The sequence below is a fragment of the Bubalus kerabau genome, chromosome 7 (assembly GCF_029407905.1).
Source record: "Bubalus kerabau isolate K-KA32 ecotype Philippines breed swamp buffalo chromosome 7, PCC_UOA_SB_1v2, whole genome shotgun sequence".
Classification (NCBI taxonomy): domain Eukaryota; kingdom Metazoa; phylum Chordata; class Mammalia; order Artiodactyla; family Bovidae; genus Bubalus; species Bubalus kerabau.
Window position 1 is genome coordinate 35,458,560 of NC_073630.1, and position 20,926 is coordinate 35,479,485.

Consider the following 20,926-nt stretch of genomic DNA (forward strand, 5'->3'; position numbering starts at 1 on the left):
ATGGATTTATTTTTCACAATAAAGTCACCAAGAAGTATGTTAAGACTGGAGAAAGAGAAAGAAAACAGAGAGTAGTTCATTTCTGAATTAATAAGCAGCAGTGGTCAGGAAGATACATATAAAAACTATCAGAGAGTGCTATTAAAAGATTTATTAATGATCTGACCAGTGGTAAAACAAAAATCAAAGCCCTACTAAGTCACAGAGGAAAAAAAACCCTGATTCATTACAATTAAAAAAAACTATTTAATCAAATAATTTAGTAATCCTGCTTTTTCTTTGAATTTACTAAATCAGACAGTAGACACTTTCCAGTGTTTTTGATTTCTTAACCATCCTATAAGGCAGGTATTAGTATTAATTTCTTTATCAGACAGGGGGATAATGAATCTCTAAGGAAGAAAGTAACTTCCTCAAGACACATCACTGATGTGAGCTTAAGTTTGCTTGAAAGCAAAACAAAGTTTTTTTTACTATCTTACTCTCTGTCCCTGTGAACAAATATTGTTCATACAGTACTGTTTCACCGTGAACAGATTTTAAATCTTTAGCACTGAGAAGAAAATCATTGTGTAAAAAAATAATAAACATCTATAAAAACTTCTTTTTATTAGATATTTTTAAAAAATGCAATATGTGCTCTTTCAGAAAATGAAATTTCAGATGTTGTGAGCAAAGCATATATTAGAGAACAGATTAAATAACAAAAAGATCTACCAGTTTGTTCATCAGCATTATCTGTTCTTAGACAAAGGCTACAACATAAGATAGTATTTTATATCATAATAAAATCTTCATATCTTCATATCATATTTGGAATTATTTTATTTGCTTTAGGAAAAACTGTATATGTGTGCAATAAGCAGGACATTTGCAAGCCAAATCCAATCTCAAAAAAATTAATAAGAACAGAAGTAATCAGATAACAATGTATAACCAGAAGTATCTCCTTATGCTTGTTCTAATAGTAACAGTGCTTGAAGTCACAACGGCTGACTTTTGAATCTAATCTGCCAGTGACTTTCAGTACACATTGCTTGTTGGCGTCAATTTAAATTCTTTATCTCAGAAAGAACAGAATAATAGAACAGATTCTCTGGGCAGTGCTAAGGTTAATTAAAAAAAAAAAGTCATAAATATACAATATAAGGGAAGAATAAGACTGGTAGCAACTAGCATAGTAATAAAACCTATTTCTTGCTCATTCAAAGAGGAAATGTCCTAAAGTTTTGGAAATGAACATTCTCATTGCAAAAAAATATTTTTTCATTACCAAATAAGGGCTGGTAATTTCATAGTGTAAATTGGATTGGAGGATCCTATGAGGTCTCACAGACAGAAGCTGCTACAATGATTACCACTCCCTCTCAGCAGGACTCTGGTGCTGCTAAGTGTGATATTCTTGTCCCTTTTCAAAGCTAGAGGTGTTTTCCCAGCTGATAGAATTAACGGGAGAGAATTGTGAAGGATGGGATACTAATAAAATCCATGGAATTAAAAAAAAAAAGAGTCATAGTATTCTTTGCTGCTCAGGGCCATTTTTGCTCACCACTTCTTAAATTACACCCATTGTATGATTTACAGGCATCTTTCTTTTATCTAGAGAGTCATCCAGATCAAAACAGTAATATAGCTTTGTTGACAAATGCCAGAAAACTGACTTTATTCCCAGGGTCCATTTCGAATTTCTGCTTAGTCCCGGGCAGACCTCAAATGGACATAATGACAATCTCAGAGTGATTTTTAATATCGGGCTGTCCATCTTGGCAATGTTGGTTTTTCAAGGGTATAACCAAGTGTTTCGGCCCTATACTGGGATCATGTAACTCACCAACACTCCCAAGGAAGGCATCTTGCAGGAAAACACTGTTATAACTCGCATGCTTAGCTAGGAGATCAAAAGAGTTTTCTGGATATTGTATATTTGGCAAATTCCAAAAATAAGAGAGGAAAACAGATGTTTTCAGGGGCAGCTGAACACAATAAAATTTTATTCTTCTGCCACTTTTTACGTAAGCAAATACTTTGTGTGTGTGTGTGTGTGTGTGAAATCCAGAACGCTACTTGAATTTTAGTTGTATTGAAGGGGCCAGGAGCTTTTAATAGCTTTCCCTTCAGCTAGGATCAGAGAAGGAAGAAAACTGAAGGAGCTATTTTTCCTATGTGACATTGTTTCCAATTAATACACACAAGGATACGAAAAGAGTCATGTGGCTTAAAAAGTCCAGGGTATGGAGATTTGCTGAAATAATTGCCCAGGTTGGAAGCTTCATCAGCCCGTCAGATCTTTCCCCCAGTACCAGCACTTTACTAATATAGTTTAAGAGACCACTGTGTAACCTTCACAGACCAAATATCCACCCAGCAGCACATGATTAAATTCTCAAACATATATAGAAAGAGCCCTGCTGGATATTCTCCTTTCAACTGGCCGGTATTTCAGGCTTCACAATGTAATTTTTTTTTTAAATAACAGTGTGCATTATGAGGAAAGCTGTATAACTGGAGGACTAACCAGCAGTGGTTGAGAAAAGTGGAAGTTGCAAGCCACATGTCTCCTGAAGCTATTAAAAACATCTTAGCAATTCAAAATTCAGTAATGTTTATTGCAAATTCATGTGCATTCTGTTACCTATCTTAATCAAAATTATGTGTTAAATTCTAGCACTAAAGATGATATTGGTGAGTATTATTTCTTATATAATCTAAGGGGATGAAAGAGGTTGACACAGAACTTGTTATTATCATGATTAATAACTATGGATAGTGTAGGTTGTGATGGGAAAGTATTAAGTTGGAACTTAGGCTATCACAGAGTGGTTAATCACACAGGTATTGCTGTTTGGATATCTGGGTTCAAATCTCAGTGTTTTGATTTTGCTAGTTATATGACCTTGATAAGATGTTTTATTTTTCCAAGCCTCAAGGTCTTCATCTGTGAAATGATAGCATTTTCCTGGTGGGGTACAGGATATTGTGGGGATCAAACATTGTTTGTGAGGCATTTCAAACAATACCTGGTTGAACAAGTTGTTCAACAATTGCTTGTTTTTTGTTTTGCTTCAGTTGTTATTAGTAACTTCATTATTACCACCATTTTTCTTTGGATATAAAGTTATATATGTGGCAGATCCTCTGAGTTGGTTTACTTGTTATTAAGGAGAGGACCATCCTTAAGGAGAGGCTATCCTTATTAAGGAAAGAACAACCTCAGCTACCTGTGAAGTCCATCCAAAACCTTGAAAAGCTTAAATTGATAGCTTTAAATTAAATTAAAATTCTATTGAGCTTGCTGAGCATGAGGTGGTATAATATTTATGGCAGATGAGGTAACAAGAAGTGAATAGACACTTATACACATCAAATCTGATATCTAGCATTCATAAACTTAGTGAATAGTACTAGATCACTATCTGCATCATCATTTTTTAGACTTGAAAGCCTTATGGTTTTCTTCTACATTTTAGAAGATCTCTTCTGAAGGTTTTATATCTAAAAAATTTGCTCATTCAAATAGAGTAGAGGTCAACTCTCTGTATTAATGTTTTTGGGTTAGTTAAGAACTCTTTTTGTGCTTTTTATTGCCCTTTAAGACAGTCCTTCCTAATTGTTCCATATATAGTAGATGAATGCAGAATATGACCAATTCTTATTATGATAGGTAGTAAGCCATGTATGGGATACAATCATGAGAAAGATAGCATTCTGATCTTCTAAGAGCTTACCATCTGATGGAGAGGATAAACCTAAGTAAGTATAGCTGAACGTGAGGAATACTATTCCACTCTGCCCCAGAGTTCCACTGGGACAGAAGCGGTGAATGGTCAAGGAAGCGTTCTTAGAGAAGTTAATGTTTGAGCTGATTCCTAAATGAGAAGGGGCAGTATACATGGAGGAGAGGAATCAAAAAAGACAGAATATCTTAGCAAAATTCATGATGTGCTTGGGGGAACTACGGCTTTGTGTTTTCAGCATTCATGGAGAACACAGGAAGGGGATGGGGAGAAGTAAGATCACATAAGCAGAGCTACATCACAAAATGCTTTAAAAAGAAATGTAGCTTTTACTCTAAAGGCAATTGGAGTTATTGAAAAGCTTTGAGCAGGTAAATGTTATGACATCTGGCTGTAAGGGAGGCAATGAATTTCTGGGTGGTGTCAGGGGGACTAGTAAGTCAAACATAACTTTAGAGGAGGAGCTACAAGCTGGTTCTGTAGATTCTTTGGGTTTTAAAGCTGTCAGGTAGGACTTTGCAGCCATGATTGCTTATTGTCTAAATATTCATTTTCACATCAATTTTTCTGGCCCAAAGTCTTTTTGCTTTTCTTTTGTTTTTAAAATGTTTATTATCACATTAGAAATTGGAGTAAATAAGAAGTGACTCTCTTGCTGGGTTTGATTAACCAACCACAGAATTTTTCACCAATTCACAAATGTGCTATCATTTTTGCCAGATCATCTAAAACTGAAGTGGCCGAGATGTCTTACACTTGCCCTGCATAGGCATATAATCTTATTTTTGCTCTAACGACACTTTCAAAATAGTTAATAGATATTTTTCTTTTTTTAATTTAATTTTATTTTTTATTTATGTTTTTTTAGAAATTTAAATTTAATTTTATTTTATTTTTAAACTTTACAATATTGTGTTAGTTTTGCCAAATATCGAAATGAATCCGCCACAGGTATACATGTGTTCCCCATCCTGAACCCTCCTCCCTTCTCCCTCCCCATTCCATCCCTCTGGGTCGTCCCAGTGCACCAGCCCCAAGCATCCAGTATCGTGCATCAAACCTGGACTGGCAACTCATTTCATACATGATATTATACATGCTTCAATGCCATTCTCCCAAATCTGCCCACCCTCTCCCTCTCCCACGGAGTCCATAAGACTGTCCTATACATCAGTGTCTCTTCTGCTGTCTCGTACACAGGGTTATTGTTACCATCTTTCTAAATTCCATATTTTTCTTTTAAATAATAAGTATAACTTTAAGAGGTATGAAGGAATTTGTTCCCCAAAATATCTTAGTAATATCGAAGGCACATGGGACTGGTTGCTAGTGGAAGAAGCATGGAGGCCTGAGTTGGTTTTATGATAAAGAAAATGTATATTTTCACTTTTTAAAAGATATTTAGCCAAAATATCTACATAGAAGTGACAAGCTTCAATTTTACTTCTGGCATGTGTGTGCCATTTTGAAGATTATAAAGGAATTCATAAAATTTGTTCTGGCCTCTGGGAACGGGGAAAATCACGGGGTGGTTTGATAGTTCACAGAACACTTGGAGACATGCATGCATACATTCAAAAATTTATATTATATGTAACATGGCAGAAAGCCCCATGATTAAACAGAGCTCAGATAAAATTTATTCAGATGGAATTTGAAAGAAGGGAAGAATGGCAGTGGTTTCTGAAACACTGTTGAAAATTGTGGAAAGGTTTTCTTTTTTCTGTTAGAAAAAGAACTCTAAAAACTTGTAACCTTTAACACAAATAAAACAGAATCAATCGAGCTACCTAAGCTAGATTTTTACCTGGGGCCTATCTAACTTAAAACTGGAAATGCAATTAAAAGACACAAGAAATTCATCATTTACCTTTTGTTTTTGCTGATGCTCCCTTTTTTTAAAGTGTGCTCAAATCTTGATGAATTTTTAGGATAGAGAAACTTAAAAATATCTGGGAAATTAGTCCAGCAGCACAAATAAATCATGACAGAGCCTCTGGGGTTGATCATAGGATGAAAATTTTTAGTTTTATGACTCCTTGAGAGGAGTTTCCTGCCAAAATATAGATTATAAGTTGTTTTAACTAGAGGATACTGTATTCTTACAGTTAGCAAGAGGAGAGTTGTACTTCTCTATAGTGATCAGTGAGACTACAAAAAGTATATATAATATAATAGGAAGGAAAGATTGTACAGCACAATACACTGAATATATTATTTAAAACAGAACTGTGATTTGAAATCATATCTTTGGAATAGTATAATCATTTTGTTTTTATAGATTTGGTTAATAATGACAACTTTTAAGGAAAAATCAGTATTTTTTTGTTGTTCTTTTTTTTTAATTTTTATTTTATTTTTAAACTTTACATAATTGTATTAGTTTCACCAAATATTTTAAGTTAATACATCTGAAAAGTGACCTTGCAATGGTCATAGTCCATGATGTGCAGCTTCACTCATCTTGCACAAACCAAGAAATTCAGGGTTACTGCTCTATTATCACATTAAATTTTAAGCTTGATCTTGACCTATAAAGTCTAAGAGCTCCTCCTTCCCTACCTCCCTCCATCCCTCCCCTTCTCCCTTTCTTCCTTGTATACATCTTTTAACCTACTGCCTATTCAAAAAATCTTAGTGCAATTTTCTTTCTTTGAATTTTCCACCTGAACACTTTGCTAAGTAATCTTAACTTTATCTTACAGATAATGTTATCATTGGAGATTATTGAGCATTGGAGTGTTCTGCCTATGAACTCTAGCATCAATTGGTGGGATTACAACCTGGAAGACAGGTGGCTATTATAATGGGTCACACGTGAAAGACTGGGGCTTGGGTTAGGTTGATAGCAGTGGAAATGGAAGGGAGATAGTTTTGTAAAGGAGGAACCAGAAGGACTTGCCAATTGGCTGTGTGAAAAGTTACAGTTATAGTTGTAGGTAAGGACTCAGGTGACTCTGTGATAAGAAACAGAAGATGGAGTTACATATAATAGAAAATAAAGAAAGTAAAATATTACAGAAAGAAAATGGTAACAGTGGTAGCAGAAAAAAAAAGACAATAATTTTTAAAAGACATGTCACCTAACAGTGTAGACAGTATATCATATTGAAGGGACAGCCTTATTATTCCTCTTAGCTGTTCGTATAACAAGCTGTCTTAGTGATGACTAGGGAAGCTGGACTGTCAAGATGAGAATCACATTGTCCACTGCTATTTTTGTTAGTTTCAATAAACATTCAAAAGATGTAATAAAGGATGGTCAAGGTGAAGATAGAGGCTTGGTTCTGTCAGCCATTTCTGGTTAATTTTTTTCAAGATATATATAAAAGTCCCTTCTTTTTCTGCATGTACATGTGTGACTTATAAAAAAAAGTAATTAACTTATTTTTGGCTGCATGGGTCTTTGTTGCTTTGTGCAGGCTTTCTCTAGTTGCTACAAGGGGACATTACTCTTTGCTGTGCTGCGCAGGCTTCTCATTGCAGTGGCTTCTCTTGTTGCAGAGCACAGGCTTCAGTAGTTGGGACACATGGGCTTAGTTGCTCTGCGGTGTGTGGAATCTTCCTGGACCAGGTGTAGAACCTGTGTCCCCTGCATTGGCAGGTGGATTCTTATCCTTATCCACTGTACCACCAGGGCAGTCCTGTGTGCGCCTCTTGATTATAGTCATGATGATCATAACTAGACTATTAAATGCTTACTCAGTGGCAGGAACCATGCAAAGCACTAATAGGCACGATCATATTTACTTTTCACAGCAAACTTTAAAGGTTGTAGTATTATTGTTTACATTTTACAGAAGAGAACACTAGAGTTCCAAAATTTAAAAAAAAAAAATTGCTCAGCTTCCTGAAGCCAGTAAATGTCAGAGCCAGGATTCAGATCCAAGTAGTCCGACTCCAGAGTCTCAATTTTTAACAAATATACTTTACTCTCAAGTTTTATGTTGGCTTTAAAAAAGGTATACAACTTCTTCATGGATTTACTTCATCTGCAACTTTTTTATATCATGTGGAAAGGGGAGTACTTACACAAATGCAAAATGATAGCATATCACAACTTCTTAATCAGTGTGGCATGAATAAGTGCAGTCTGGATTTCTGTGGGGAAACATCAATTTTGCATCTTTATCCAAGACCATATAATGTGGAAGTGTCAAAATTGCTGTGTGTGCATTTAATTAAGTAATATTTCTCATGAGATAATTCATTCATCAGTTCAGTTCAGTCACTCAGTCGTGTCCGACTCTTTGCGACCCCATGAATCACAGCACGCCAGGCCTCCCTGTCCATCACCATCTCCCAGAGTTCACTCTAACTCACGTCCATCGAGTTGGTGATGCCATCTAACCATTTCATCCTTTGTCGTCCCCTTCTCCTCTTGCCCCCATCCCTCCCAGCACCAGAGTCTTTTCCAATGAGTCAACTCTTCGCATGAGGTGGCCAAAGTACTGGAGTTTCAGCTTTAGCATCATTCCTTCCAAAGAAATCCCAGGGCTGATCTCCTTTAGAATGGACTGGTTGGATCTCCTTGCAGTCCAAGGGACTCTCAAAAGTCTTCTCCAACACCACAGTTCAAAAGCATCAATTCTTCGGCACTCAGCCTTCTTCACAGTCCAACTCTCACATCCATATATGACCACTGGAAAAACCATAGCCTTGATTAGACGAACCTTTGTTGGCAAAGTAATGTCTCTGCTTTTTAATATGCTGTCTAGGTTGGTCACAACTTTTCTTTCAAGGAGTAAGCGTCTTTTAATTTCATGGCTGCAGTCACCATCTGCAGTGATTTTGGAGCCCAGAAAAATAAAGTCTGACATTGTTTCCACTGTTTCCCCATCTATTTGCCATGAAATGATGGGACCAGATGCCATGATCTTCGTTTTCTGAATGTTGAGCTTTAAGCCAACTTTTTCACTCTCCTCTTTCACTTTCATCAAGAGGCTTTTAGTTCCTCTTCACTTTCTGCCATAAGGGTGGTGTCATCTGCATATCTGAGGTGATTGATATTTCTCCCTGCAATCTTGATTCCAGCTTGTGCTTCTTCTAGCCCAGCGTTTCTCATGATGTACTCTGCATATAAGTTAAATAAGCAGGGTGACAATATACAGCCTTGACATACTCTTTTTCCTGTTTGGAACCAGTCTATTGTTCCATGTCCAGTTCTAACTGTTGCTTCCTGACCTGCATACAGGTTTCTCAAGAGGCAGGTCAGGTGGTCTGGTATTCCCATCTCTTTCAGAATTTTCCACAGTTGATTGTGATCCACACAGTCAAAGGCTTTGGCATAGTCAATAAAGCAGAAATAGATGTTTTTCTGGAACTCTCTTGCTTTTTCAATTCATTCATAGGGTGTAATGTTTCTTAGGGAGACTTTAGCACAAATACCTAAAGAGATTTTCCCCCCTTGATCTTCCATATCTGAATTATTTTATTCCTTCTCTCTACATAGAAAATTTCTATTTAGAAAGACAGGTCAAACTGAATTCCTTAATAATTCCAGAGAGTTAGTAGCTCTCTTTCCTGGATTATCTAGCACTTTGTATAAGACCCTCACAACTCATTACTTAGAGCAATCATATATATCATGAGGGCAAGGAACATACATTCTTATAGTTCCTATTACCTGATCCATGGTAGAAATGTTTTGGAGATTGTTGAACTATTGTATACATGAAAAGTAAGTGTATTTCAGAATACCATTGCATGCATTTTAAGCCTGAGTTTAATAGCCCCTTGTTCAATGGAGCACAAATGACTTTCAGAAGTCTGGAGGCACTACAGAGACTTGGTGAACAAAACGTTTCATTTATGGGCCAAATGAAATTGTTAATTTTACTTGAAAGCCATAATGCACATTGCCTGTCTACATTTTTAGAAATATGACTGTGGATGGTGCTTTGTTCAATTTTTTGTTTCAGATTCTGAATCTATTCTTGGTTGCCCTGGGTATCATCTTGCTATTCAGAGTGATGTCCAATAAAACTTTCACAGTTAAAATTTCCACCATGACCATTATTTTCTGTGTTTATGGATGGCTCTATGAGTAATCTATTATTTTTTTAATTTCCAATTTGAAACAATGACATGCTCAATTTGCTTCTTTTATTTGTCTAAATATATATGTCTGTGTATATCAATTGTTTTACCCAATCTAGTAAAATTATTGAATTCACTTTAATTATATATTTGCTATGTTTTTCCTTCAACCAGGCGCACTGTAAGATACATCAGTTTTCTTGCTATTAATAATTCTCTTTCTCAGATGGCAAGTTATTGTGCCAGAACTTCCAAATTGCCTGAGTAGTTAGCCAGGGGGGATGATGGATGTAAATGAAGGGTTTATTCAGCACTCTTAGCCCAACGTGATTGTCTTTTTTTGCATTTGGAGAAGAATGAATTTTATACACTACCAGTCAGAAATTATGAAAGGAACCATTTTTCTCTAACCTCCTATTTTAAGTAACATATTTAGACTTATTCCTGCAACTATAATGGAATCAGTTACTCTGGATATAGTTATGCTCTCATCTACATATAAGTAGAGAGAAAACTGTATTCTGCACCTTCTAACAATGAATAGGAAGGGTTTTGCTTGGCAATGAAATTTGAGTCAAATATTAGCACAGAGATGCACACCCAATTTCCTCCAAGTTGAGTTGCCTACCTTGTTTCAAACCAGAGAGACCAAGTGGACCATGAGACAGTATGTCAGCAGTTAATCATTTAAGTAGCTACTGTCAGAAGGTTACTGTTTGCACAGAATTTTATCTTTTCCCCAAGTACTTTGAGATCACAGTAAGTTGTAATAATGTATAACCAATAATTCAGCAACCATTTCCTGAGTCTCAATTGCATGCTTAGCGCTGTATCAGTCTGTGGAAGTTTAAAGAGTTCCAGAATACAGGGCCCTCAGGCAGTGTGCAATCTAGAGGGGTCCAGGTATATCAGGCAAATTAATACCAGTGGGATGACTGTTATTCTTTTTTAGTTAAATTTTTATTGAAGTATAGTTGCTTTGCAATTCAGTTTCTACTGTACAGCAAAGTGAGTCAGCTATATGTACACATATATCCTCTCTGTTTCGGATTTCCTTCCCATTTAGGTCAGCACAGAGCACTGAGTAGAGTCCCCTGGGAACACATCAGTTCTCTCTTTTACACATAAAATAGTGTCAATAGTGTATATATGTCAATCCCAATCTCCCAATTAGTCCCTATCTTCCTCCCTCTTTCCCTCCTTGGGGTCTATAGGTTTGTCCTCTACAACTGAGTCTCTATTTTTGTTTTGCAAGTAAGATCATCTGTATCATTTTTCTAGATTCCATATATATGTGCTCATGTACGATAATTGTTTTTCTCTTTCTGATTTATTTCACTCTTTATGACAGTCTCTAAGTCTGGGATGGATGCTACTAAGGAGACATTCAGAGAGCAAATGAAGGCCAGTTGGAGTGACCTACTCACAGCCACAACTGGGAGACACCAGGTGAGGTGTTAAGTATCTGCCCCAACGTTATCAAAGCTAGTGGAAGCACTTAGACTTCTACTCTACCCGCTGCAGCCAGTAAAATGTGCCAAGGTTTCAATACCTATGCAAAGCGAAAGACTGAGGGTTAATTTCTTAGTTTTAATACTTAGACTAAACAGCATTTCCTGAGCCTCAATTTTCTTATCTGCAAACTAAGAAAATCTACCCTATAATGTTTTTCTGAGGACTTAATATATTCAACAATTCTTTACACATTATGTGCTTTCTTCACCGTGCTTAATAGTGACTATTAATTTTAGTAAGGCTCTATCTATGAACTTCAAGTGCTTTCTAGGTGGCTCAGTGGTAAAAAATTCCCCTGCTAAGCAGGAAACATAGGTTCTATTCCTGGATCGGGAAGATCCCCTGGAGAAGGAAATGGCAACCCACTTCAGTATTCTTGCCTGGGATATCCTATGGACTGAGGGGCCTGGTGGGCTACAGTCCATGGGGTCGCAAAGAGTTGGGCATGACATAGGGGTGAAACAACAACAGCAACATATGAACTTTATAATAATAAAATATTAAAGGAACAACGTAGAATTTTCTAGGCAGACTGTAGTCTAGCTCTTTCCTACTTCAATTCAGTTCAGTACAGTTTCTAAATTTAGAACCTACATTTGGAAAAATCCAGTCCCATGGAAAGCTTGGGAACAGTCTGGAAAAAACCTTGGTCATTGTGGCTTTGCTTCCTCCCTCCCTTCTTTCCTTTCCTCTTTCCCTTTGTCCTTCCCTCACTACTTTCCTCCTTTCCTTTTTTTTCTCTTTCAGCAATTGGGACACATTTTATTTGTCTCTGTTGATGGGATTGCTAGTGCCAGTGTTCCTTGGGAGCCAAGGGGTGGGGGTGGCTGCCATAGAGAGGCTGCCATACAGAGGCAGAAGGAAAGGGGTTTTCAGGTTCAAAAGAAACCTAGTTTGTGATTGTCTATTCTGCAATCTGAGGAAATTTAAGTGTGCCAAATATGGATTTTTCTAGTCGTCAGTGCATTTAGTGAGTCAATGAATGATGAGAGACAATGTCAAACAAAACCAGACCACAGGAACCGAAGTTGGGAAAATCAGACAAACCTGTCTGAGGGTTTTCTTCCTGCTCTTGGTAATATACACCAAACCCCCAGTCACAGCTGAATAAGCAAGCCTTCAACCTAGAATCTGTATACTGAAATTATTTCCACATAAATCATTAGTTTCCTGATTCCATTTTCAGTTAACATGTTTGTTTAAGGAAAGAGTATGTTAACTTTGAGCAAAAACAACTTAAAATGTCAGTAATAGGAACAATCCTTTTAAAAGAAATTTCTGTACTGTAATGAAAAGAGACCGTTTCTTTTCATAAGATAGAATATCTGACTTCAGTTGTTCCCTGTTCCTCTCATTTTTCTTCTCTTTAATGGAATCATTAGACAAATGGTGCAGCACTTCATGGATCTTAAAACAAATCTTTCACCTGTAAATTCTTTCTAATTTTCTATGCTGGAGATGAGAGGTGTAATGCCACCTGCAGAAGGAGGGGTTACTAAATGACATTTTCAATTGTTAGAGTTCTGTGTGAGTTAGAGACATTGAATTTAGTGGGTTCAATTTTAATCTGTTTTACAAGAAAGTGTCACTTTATATCATGTGAAAATACACTTTCTCAATTGGGACACAAAACACAAAAATATTTCTTTTCACCTTTCAATATATCTCCTAGGGTAAAAGCAAAAAGCCTGTCTTTACTTTTCATATTGTACAGACTATTTTTTCCACAGTCTTCATCCTAGATTAATTATGATGTTTAAAAGCCACTGACTGTCCTAACATTTAATAGGTTTCTTGTTTTAATGTTTATATGTCATGATGACAAAGCATTTGACTTCTACAATGCAAATTTATCTTAGTTAGGGTATGCAAAATATGTTATTACCAAATAAAATAGTGTGTTTAAAAAATTTATTTTATTGAGGTAACATTGGTTTACAACATGAGTTTCACAGTTTTTATCAACAAGATTCATTAAGAGTTGATAACCCAAGCACACCCTTAAAAAATCCTTAGGATTGCATTGCATTTACCTGAAACATCTTTTGATAATGAAGACAATGCAAATAACATTGAAAAGCTAATGTCATCACATGATGGAGTTAGGCAGTTTACCGAAAGCACCTATAACTATTTCCCATAAAAACAGGCACAAGAAGCATTTGCAGCCTTTACATTACATAAAATTGCAAAAAGCAAACTATTTAGCACCGAATTACATTCTACTCCAATCAGTGTCTCATTTTCATTGTTGTCTACAATTTTTTAATCCAATGTCTTTCCTCAGTGTAGGTAGCCTTTTTTTGGAGCCAAGCGGAGGACTCTGAAACTGTCTGTCATTATTGTCTGCAATTTGGAGCTCTTTTCCCAAGACATTATAATCAGTTTTCTTTTAAAGACTAAGTGATAAATTTGAAAGAGAGTGATGGGCAGAAAATTAAAAATAAAATGAGTGTAAAATGGAAATACATAAAGTAGCTTGAAATATTGTCTTATCATATTTGGCCAATTAGCCTGAAACAAGCTCTAAATTCAAGCTCTTATACGTGTATCAAAAGTGGTTCAATTTTAGCCCACATATATGCCTATGATTTCAAAAAATAAATAGAAGACACCTGGTGACAAACATTCCAAAATACCTTATTTACAGCTAATCAACTCTGGACATGATCAATTTTGAACAACAGCTACATTTTGTTGTTATTTCTGACTCTAAATGAAGGGATGTGCATACATAGATTGAATTTGAGTTGGCAGGGTGATAAGAAACAAGTCTTTCTTTATATTGATACCTTTCTGTTTGGAGATAGGTAATTTGAGAAATACCCATACATTTAAAGGTGCTCTATGAAATTATTAAAATCACTTAGCAACTGCATATGATTTTATTTTTTTTTTTAATTTTATTTTATTTTTAAACTTTACATAATTGTATTAGTTTTGCCAAATATCAAAATGAATCTGCCACAGGTATATATGTATTCCCCACCCTGAACCCTCCTCTCTCCTCCCTCCCCATACCAACCCTCTGGTTGTCCCAGTGCACCAGCCCCAAGCATCCAGTATCGTGCATCGAACCTGGACTGGCAACTCGTTTCATACATGATATTTTACATGTTTCAATGCCATTCTCCCAAACCTTCCCACCCTCTCCCTCTCCCACAGAGTCCATAAGACTGTTCTATACATCAGTGTCTCTTTTGCTGTCTCGTACACAGGGTTATTGTTACCATCTTTTTAAATTCCATATATATGCGTTAGTATACTGTATTGGTGTTTTTCTTTCTGGCTTACTTCACTCGGTATAATAGGCTCCAGTTTCATCCACCTCATTAGAACTGATTCAAATGTATTCTTTTTAATGGCTGAGTAGTACTCCATTGTGTATATATACCACAGCTTTCTTATCCATTCATCTGCTGATGGACATCTAGGTTGCTTCCATGTCCTGGCTATTATAAACAGTGCTGCGATGAACATTGGGGTACATGTGTCTCTTTCCCTTCTGGTTTCCTCAGTGTGTATGCCCAGCAGTGGGATTGCTGGATCATAAGGCAGTTCTATTTCCAGTTTTTTAAGGAATCTCCACACTGTTCTCCATAGTGGCTGTACTAGTTTGCATTCCCACCAACAGTGTAAGAGGGTTCCCTTTTCTCCACACCCTCTCCAGCATTTATTACTTGTAGACTTTTGGATCGCAGCCATTCTGACTGGCATGAAATGGTACCTCATAGTGGTTTTGATTTGCATTTCTCTGATAATGAGTGATGTTGAGCATCTTTTCATGTGTTTGTTAGCCATCTGTATGTCTTCTTTGGAGAAATGTCTATTTAGTTCTTTGGCCCATTTTTTGATTGGGTCATTTATTTTTCTGGAATTGAGCTGTAGGAGTTGCTTGTATATTTTCGAGATTAGTTGTTTGTCAGTTGCTTCATTTGCTATTATCTTCTCCCATTCTGAAGGCTGTCTTTTCACCTTGCTAATAGTTTCCTTTGATGTGCGGAAGCTTTTAAGGTTAATTAGGTCCCATTTGTTTATTTTTGCTTTTATTTCCAATATTCTGGGAGGTGGGTCATAGAGGATCCTGCTGTGATGTATGTCAGAGAGTGTTTTGCCTATGTTCTCCTCTAGGAGTTTTATAGTTTCTGGTCTTACGTTTAGATCTTTAATCCATTTTGAGTTTATTTTTGTGTATGGTGTTAGAAAGTGGTCTAGTTTCATTCTTTTACAAGTGGTTGACCAGAGTTCCCAGCACCACTTGTTAAAGAGATTGTCTTTAATCCATTGTATATTCTTGCCTCCTTTGTCAAAGATAAGGTGTCCATATGAGCTTGGATTTATCTCTGGGCTTTCTATTTTGTTCCATTGGTCTATATTTCTGTCTTTGTGCCAGTACCATACTGTCTTGATAACTGTGGCTTTGTAGTAGAGCCTGAAGTCAGGTAGGTTGATTCCTCCAGTTCCATTCTTCTTTCTCAAGATCGCTTTGGCTATTCGAGGTTTTATGTATTTCCATACAAATTGTGAAATTATTTGTTCTAGCTCTGTGAAGAATACTGTTGGTAGCTTGATAAGGATTGCATTGAATCTATAAATTGCTATGGGTAGTATACTCATTTTCACTATATTGATTCTTCCAATCCATGAACATGGTATATTTCTCCATCTGTTAGTGTCCTCTTTGATTTCTTTCACCAGTGTTTTATAATTTTCTATATATAGGTCTTTAGTTTCTTTAGGTAGATATATTCCTAAGTATTTTGTTCTTTCCATTGCAATGGTGAATGGAATTGTTTCTTTAATTTCTCTTTCTGTTTTCTCATTATTAGTGTATAGGAATGCAAGGGATTTCTGTGTGTTGATTTTATATCCTGCAACTTTACTATAGTCATTGATTAGTTCTAGTAATTTTCTGGTGGAGTCTTTAGGGTTTTCTATGTAGAGGATCATGTCATCTGCAAACAGTGAGAGTTTTACTTCTTCTTTTCCAATTTGGATTCCTTTTATTTCTTTTTCTGCTCTGATTGCTGTGGCCAAAACTTCCAAAACTATGTTGAATAGTAATGGTGAAAGTGGGCACCCTTGTCTTGTTCCTGACTTTAGAGGAAATGCTTTCAATTTTTCACCATTGAGGATAATGTTTGCTGTGGGTTTGTCATATATAGCTTTTATTATGTTGAGGTATGTTCCTTCTATTCCTGCTTTCTGGAGAGTTTTGATCATAAATGGATGTTGAATTTTGTCAAAGGCTTTCTCTGCATCTATTGAGATAATCATATGGTTTTTATTTTTCAATTTGTTAATGTGGTGTATTACATTGATTGATTTGCGGATATTGAAGAATCCTTGCATCCCTGGGATAAAGCCCACTTGGTCATGGTGTATGTTCTTTTTAATGTGTTGTTGGATTCTGATTGCTAGAATTTTGTTAAGGATTTTTGCAGCTATGTTCATCAGTGATATTGGCCTGTAGTTTTCTTTTTTTGTGGCATCTTTGTCAGGTGTTGGTATTAGGGTGATGGTGGCCTCATAGAATGAGTTTGGAAGTTTCCCTTCCTCTGCAATTTTCTGGAAGAGTTTGAGCAGGATAGGTGTTGGCTCCTCTCTAAATTTTTGGTAGAATTCAGCTTTGAAGCTGTCTGGACCTGGGCTTTTGTTTGCTGGAAGATTTTTGATTACAGTTTCAATTTCCGTGCTTGTGATGGGTCTGTTAAGATTTTCTATTTCTTCCTGGTCCAGTTTTGGAAAGTTGTACTTTTCTAAGAATTTGTCCATTTCTTCCACATTGTCCATCTTATTGGCATATAATTGTTGATAGTAGTCTCTTATGATCCTTTTTATTTCTGTGTTGTCTGTTGTGGTCTCTCCATTTTCATTTCTAATTTTATTGATTTGATTTTTCTCCCTTTGTTTCTTGATGAGTCTGGCTAATGGTTTGTCAATTTTATTTATCCTTTCAAAGAACCAGCTTTTGGGTTTGTTGATTTTTGCTATGGTCTCTTTTGTTTCTTTTGCATTTATTTCTGCTCTAAGTTTTAAGATTTCTTTCCTTCTACTAACCCTGGGGTTCTTCATTTCTTCCTTTTCTAGTTGCTTTAGGTGTAGAGTTAGGTTATTTATTTGACTTGCATATGATATTAAAACACTCCATTATGTCATATTTCAATACATAGATAAAATATTTTACTATACTCTCTCTAATACCTTTGCATGTCTATAGATAGACTTTCTGAGTGTTCATTTACACCATGTCCACCCATATACACATAGCTGTAAATTGGGCAGTCTGATTTGAGTAAAATTAATCTATCCACATGTCACAACCCTTACCCTTTCTGAGTTTGATGCATCAGAGAAACTTGACTTTAGTCAAACTCTTCTAAGTCCAAGCCATTGTTTAAGATAATGTACTTTTCCTTTGTGTTCACTTCCATTGTTTTCATATCTGAAAGTGTTGATTTAGCAATCTTTGAAAACCTACTGAAATCTTAAGGTGATTTTAAAGGTATGCCTGTTTGTATCCTATAGCAACATTCAAGAAGCAACTTGTGTGCAGACGGCATATCAGTCTGAGCTCCCTAATTTACTGTTAAGTCCCAAACCCAAGTGGCTTATAGGGCTTTTCTGCCTGAAGCTCCTACCCTCGTCACTGCAGCTAGAATTTCAGTCCCACCTTTACAGGACTGGATGTGGGGAGGTGGAAGCAGGTAACAAGTCTAGCAAAATAAAGGACTCCATGAAGGGAGGGAACAGGAAATCTCGTATCTAAAAACAACTCCTTTGGTGAATTTTTGCCTAAATTTTTCTTTCATCTCAAATATAGTTACTAAAAAATCAAAAAGAAGAATTTTTTACAGGGAGGGAAACCATAGTGGTACCTAAGATGATATCCCGTGGGAGACAGATTTAATTCTCAAACACTGAACAGCACTCAGGCCAGATTGTCTTCTCTCTAGCTCAGGTGTTTGTAGTCTCTCAGCTCTGTGATCATTTTTATTCAAGTCAAAATGCAAATTCTTTCAGATAACATTTTTTAAAAAATCTTTATTTGATACGTAACCCTGGTAATAAAAAATTAATATTCATATGTTGGCTATAATAAAGTTCATTATTCAGATGATTATTGACAAGGGTTAGAAAATTAGTAGATTTATTCTATATGCACAATTTTTCTCCTAACCTATTGGTTCTGTTTATTTAGTAGAAGTGGTTACTTATACATGCAGCTGCTGTCTCTTCAACTTTCTCATAGATAAATGGTTCTGAGTCCCACATGAACATTACACTCATTTGGGGAATGTTTAAAAAACACCAGTGCCGAAATCCCGACCTAGTTAAATTAAATCAGAATCTTTGAAGGTGGAGTCTATTTGTATTAAGAAAAACAAACAAACAAACGAAATAAAAAACCTAAGTAATTCAAGATCCAACACATATTAAAAAAAAACTGCCTTAAAAATCTGTTTCCAATTGTTGCTTATTGGGCAACACTTTTGGTTGCAAGCATCATAAATCTACTTTTACTAGCTTAGACAGGATTTAAGCTATGATAGAGACTTGACACCAAGCTTTTGCCTTTTCCTGGGAACATACACTGGGTATAGTGATGGCGTGGTGTTTGGAGAATCTCTTGAGTACGGGGTAAGTATGTTCTCTGTGTGAGAAGAGCAAAAGGCATTTGGTGACCAGAGGGTTGACTATGGCAGAGACTGACTAGCTGGTCACCAAACTGCTTTCTTCTCTCTCCCAGGCACACAGCTAATGATATGCAAGTAGTTTAAGGCCATTGCACTGGGTTCCAGCCAATGGATGGTATGGGAATGATTCTGACATGTGCATTGCTGAACAATAAAAATACTTACATTTCTCACTTGCTCAGTTCTGAGGACTTCAAGGAAGGCAGAGTCACAAGATGGAAGAAGCTGCTGAAGTCGACAAATTGTCAAATGAAAGACACCTCCTAGGAGAACCGTCTTACCCAACCAAACCCATTGAGCTGCTGTATGAGCAGCAGACACATTTTACTGTGGTAAGCCACTGAGATTTGGGGGTTCTTGTTTGCAACATTAAGTCTGTAGAGGAAAGTATCAGAAGACAAGTTTGATGAGAGGATCTCAGGAAGGAAAGGACCCAGGCCAGTTGGGAGATTCTGGCAGGTCCTTTCCTAATCTCATACCTAGAGCATTACATGTAATACAGCTCCAACAAATACCAGCCTTCATACTACCTAATTCTGACCTTCTGTTTGCTGGAAATAATAATCTGAGTGGTCCAAAGTTGATTAGCTATTTAACCCTGGAGCGGTAGTTACTGTAGCCAGCAGAAAAAAGTCCAGGATTGAGAAGACAGGAGATGTTCTCTGCAGTTCACACACCAGTAGCCAGGGCTCTCCTCCCTCAGCCCCATTTTATTATTTTTTCTATTATATTTTAATCATCACTGTTATCATTTTTGCAGTACTTTTGTATGAAAAGCGAAAGTGTTAGTTGCTCAGTCGTGTTCAACTCTTCGTGACCCCGTAGGCTGTAGCCCACCAGGCTCTTCTGTCCATAGAATTCTCCAGGCAAGAATACTGGAGTAGGGTACCATTCCCTTCTCCAGGGGAATCTTCCTGACCCAGGAATCAAACCCAGGTCTCCTGCATTGTAGGCAGATTCTTTACCATCTAACCTACACTTTTGTATAAATCCCTTCAAACCCTATATGAAATTAGTAGGACAAAAAATAAACATATAAATGATAAATAGATGAAGGATTCTATTTCCTTCCTCTTTTTAAATTAGCTGCGGCATTTATTTCTCCACAGCACATTGGCATCATTCCTATCCTCCAAACTCTTCAAAGGTTTCTAACAGTAGTTCACTGATCTCATTTACACATTTCCCTATATCCTGATATATAATTATCCTCTCACCATGAGGACTTAATTCATTTACAACAGCCTGAGTATTCTCTAACAGTCTCCTTGTTCATATTAGGTGGTATTTTCTCCTTGCCAGGCTGGAAATCATTCTGCTTGAGAGGGGAGATAGAAACACAATAACAGAGGAAATGCGCCTCATGTTGCCCATCAACAGTGCCTCACAGGCTGCTGAAGGCAAGCCTTTCTGTCTCATCGTCTTTTCTGGTTTGTATTTAAACAAAAGAATAAACATGGTTGTTGAGGGCAATTTTTCAAAGCCTAAACTCATTGGGAGATTTAGATGCAAGGACATTGATCAGCTTGGTATGTGTCATCTTCTTATTTATCTTTAAGTATTTTCTCCACTTTTATATGTGGATTTTAAAGTCTGAGCTGATCAGAGCACACAATATATACTTTTCTTGGCATTCTTCAGGTATCTTCTTCTATCTTTCTCAATAGAATCATTTATGATTGAAAAAATAAATATTATATTTCTAAGAACCCCTAAGCACTTTCTATGACAGAATCTCATATCATGAGATCAATACTATCTCTTTCCTAAATATTTGGATTTCTGCCTTCAAGGATACATGTCTTCATCTTTTCAGTTATTATAAACTCTAAAATGACATAGTTTCTTTGCCTGTTTCATTTTTGCAATGAGAAGAAATAGTGCCACCTGAGGAAAGCTAGTCATCCTTCAAAAGAAATGATTGATGATCACGTTCAGGAT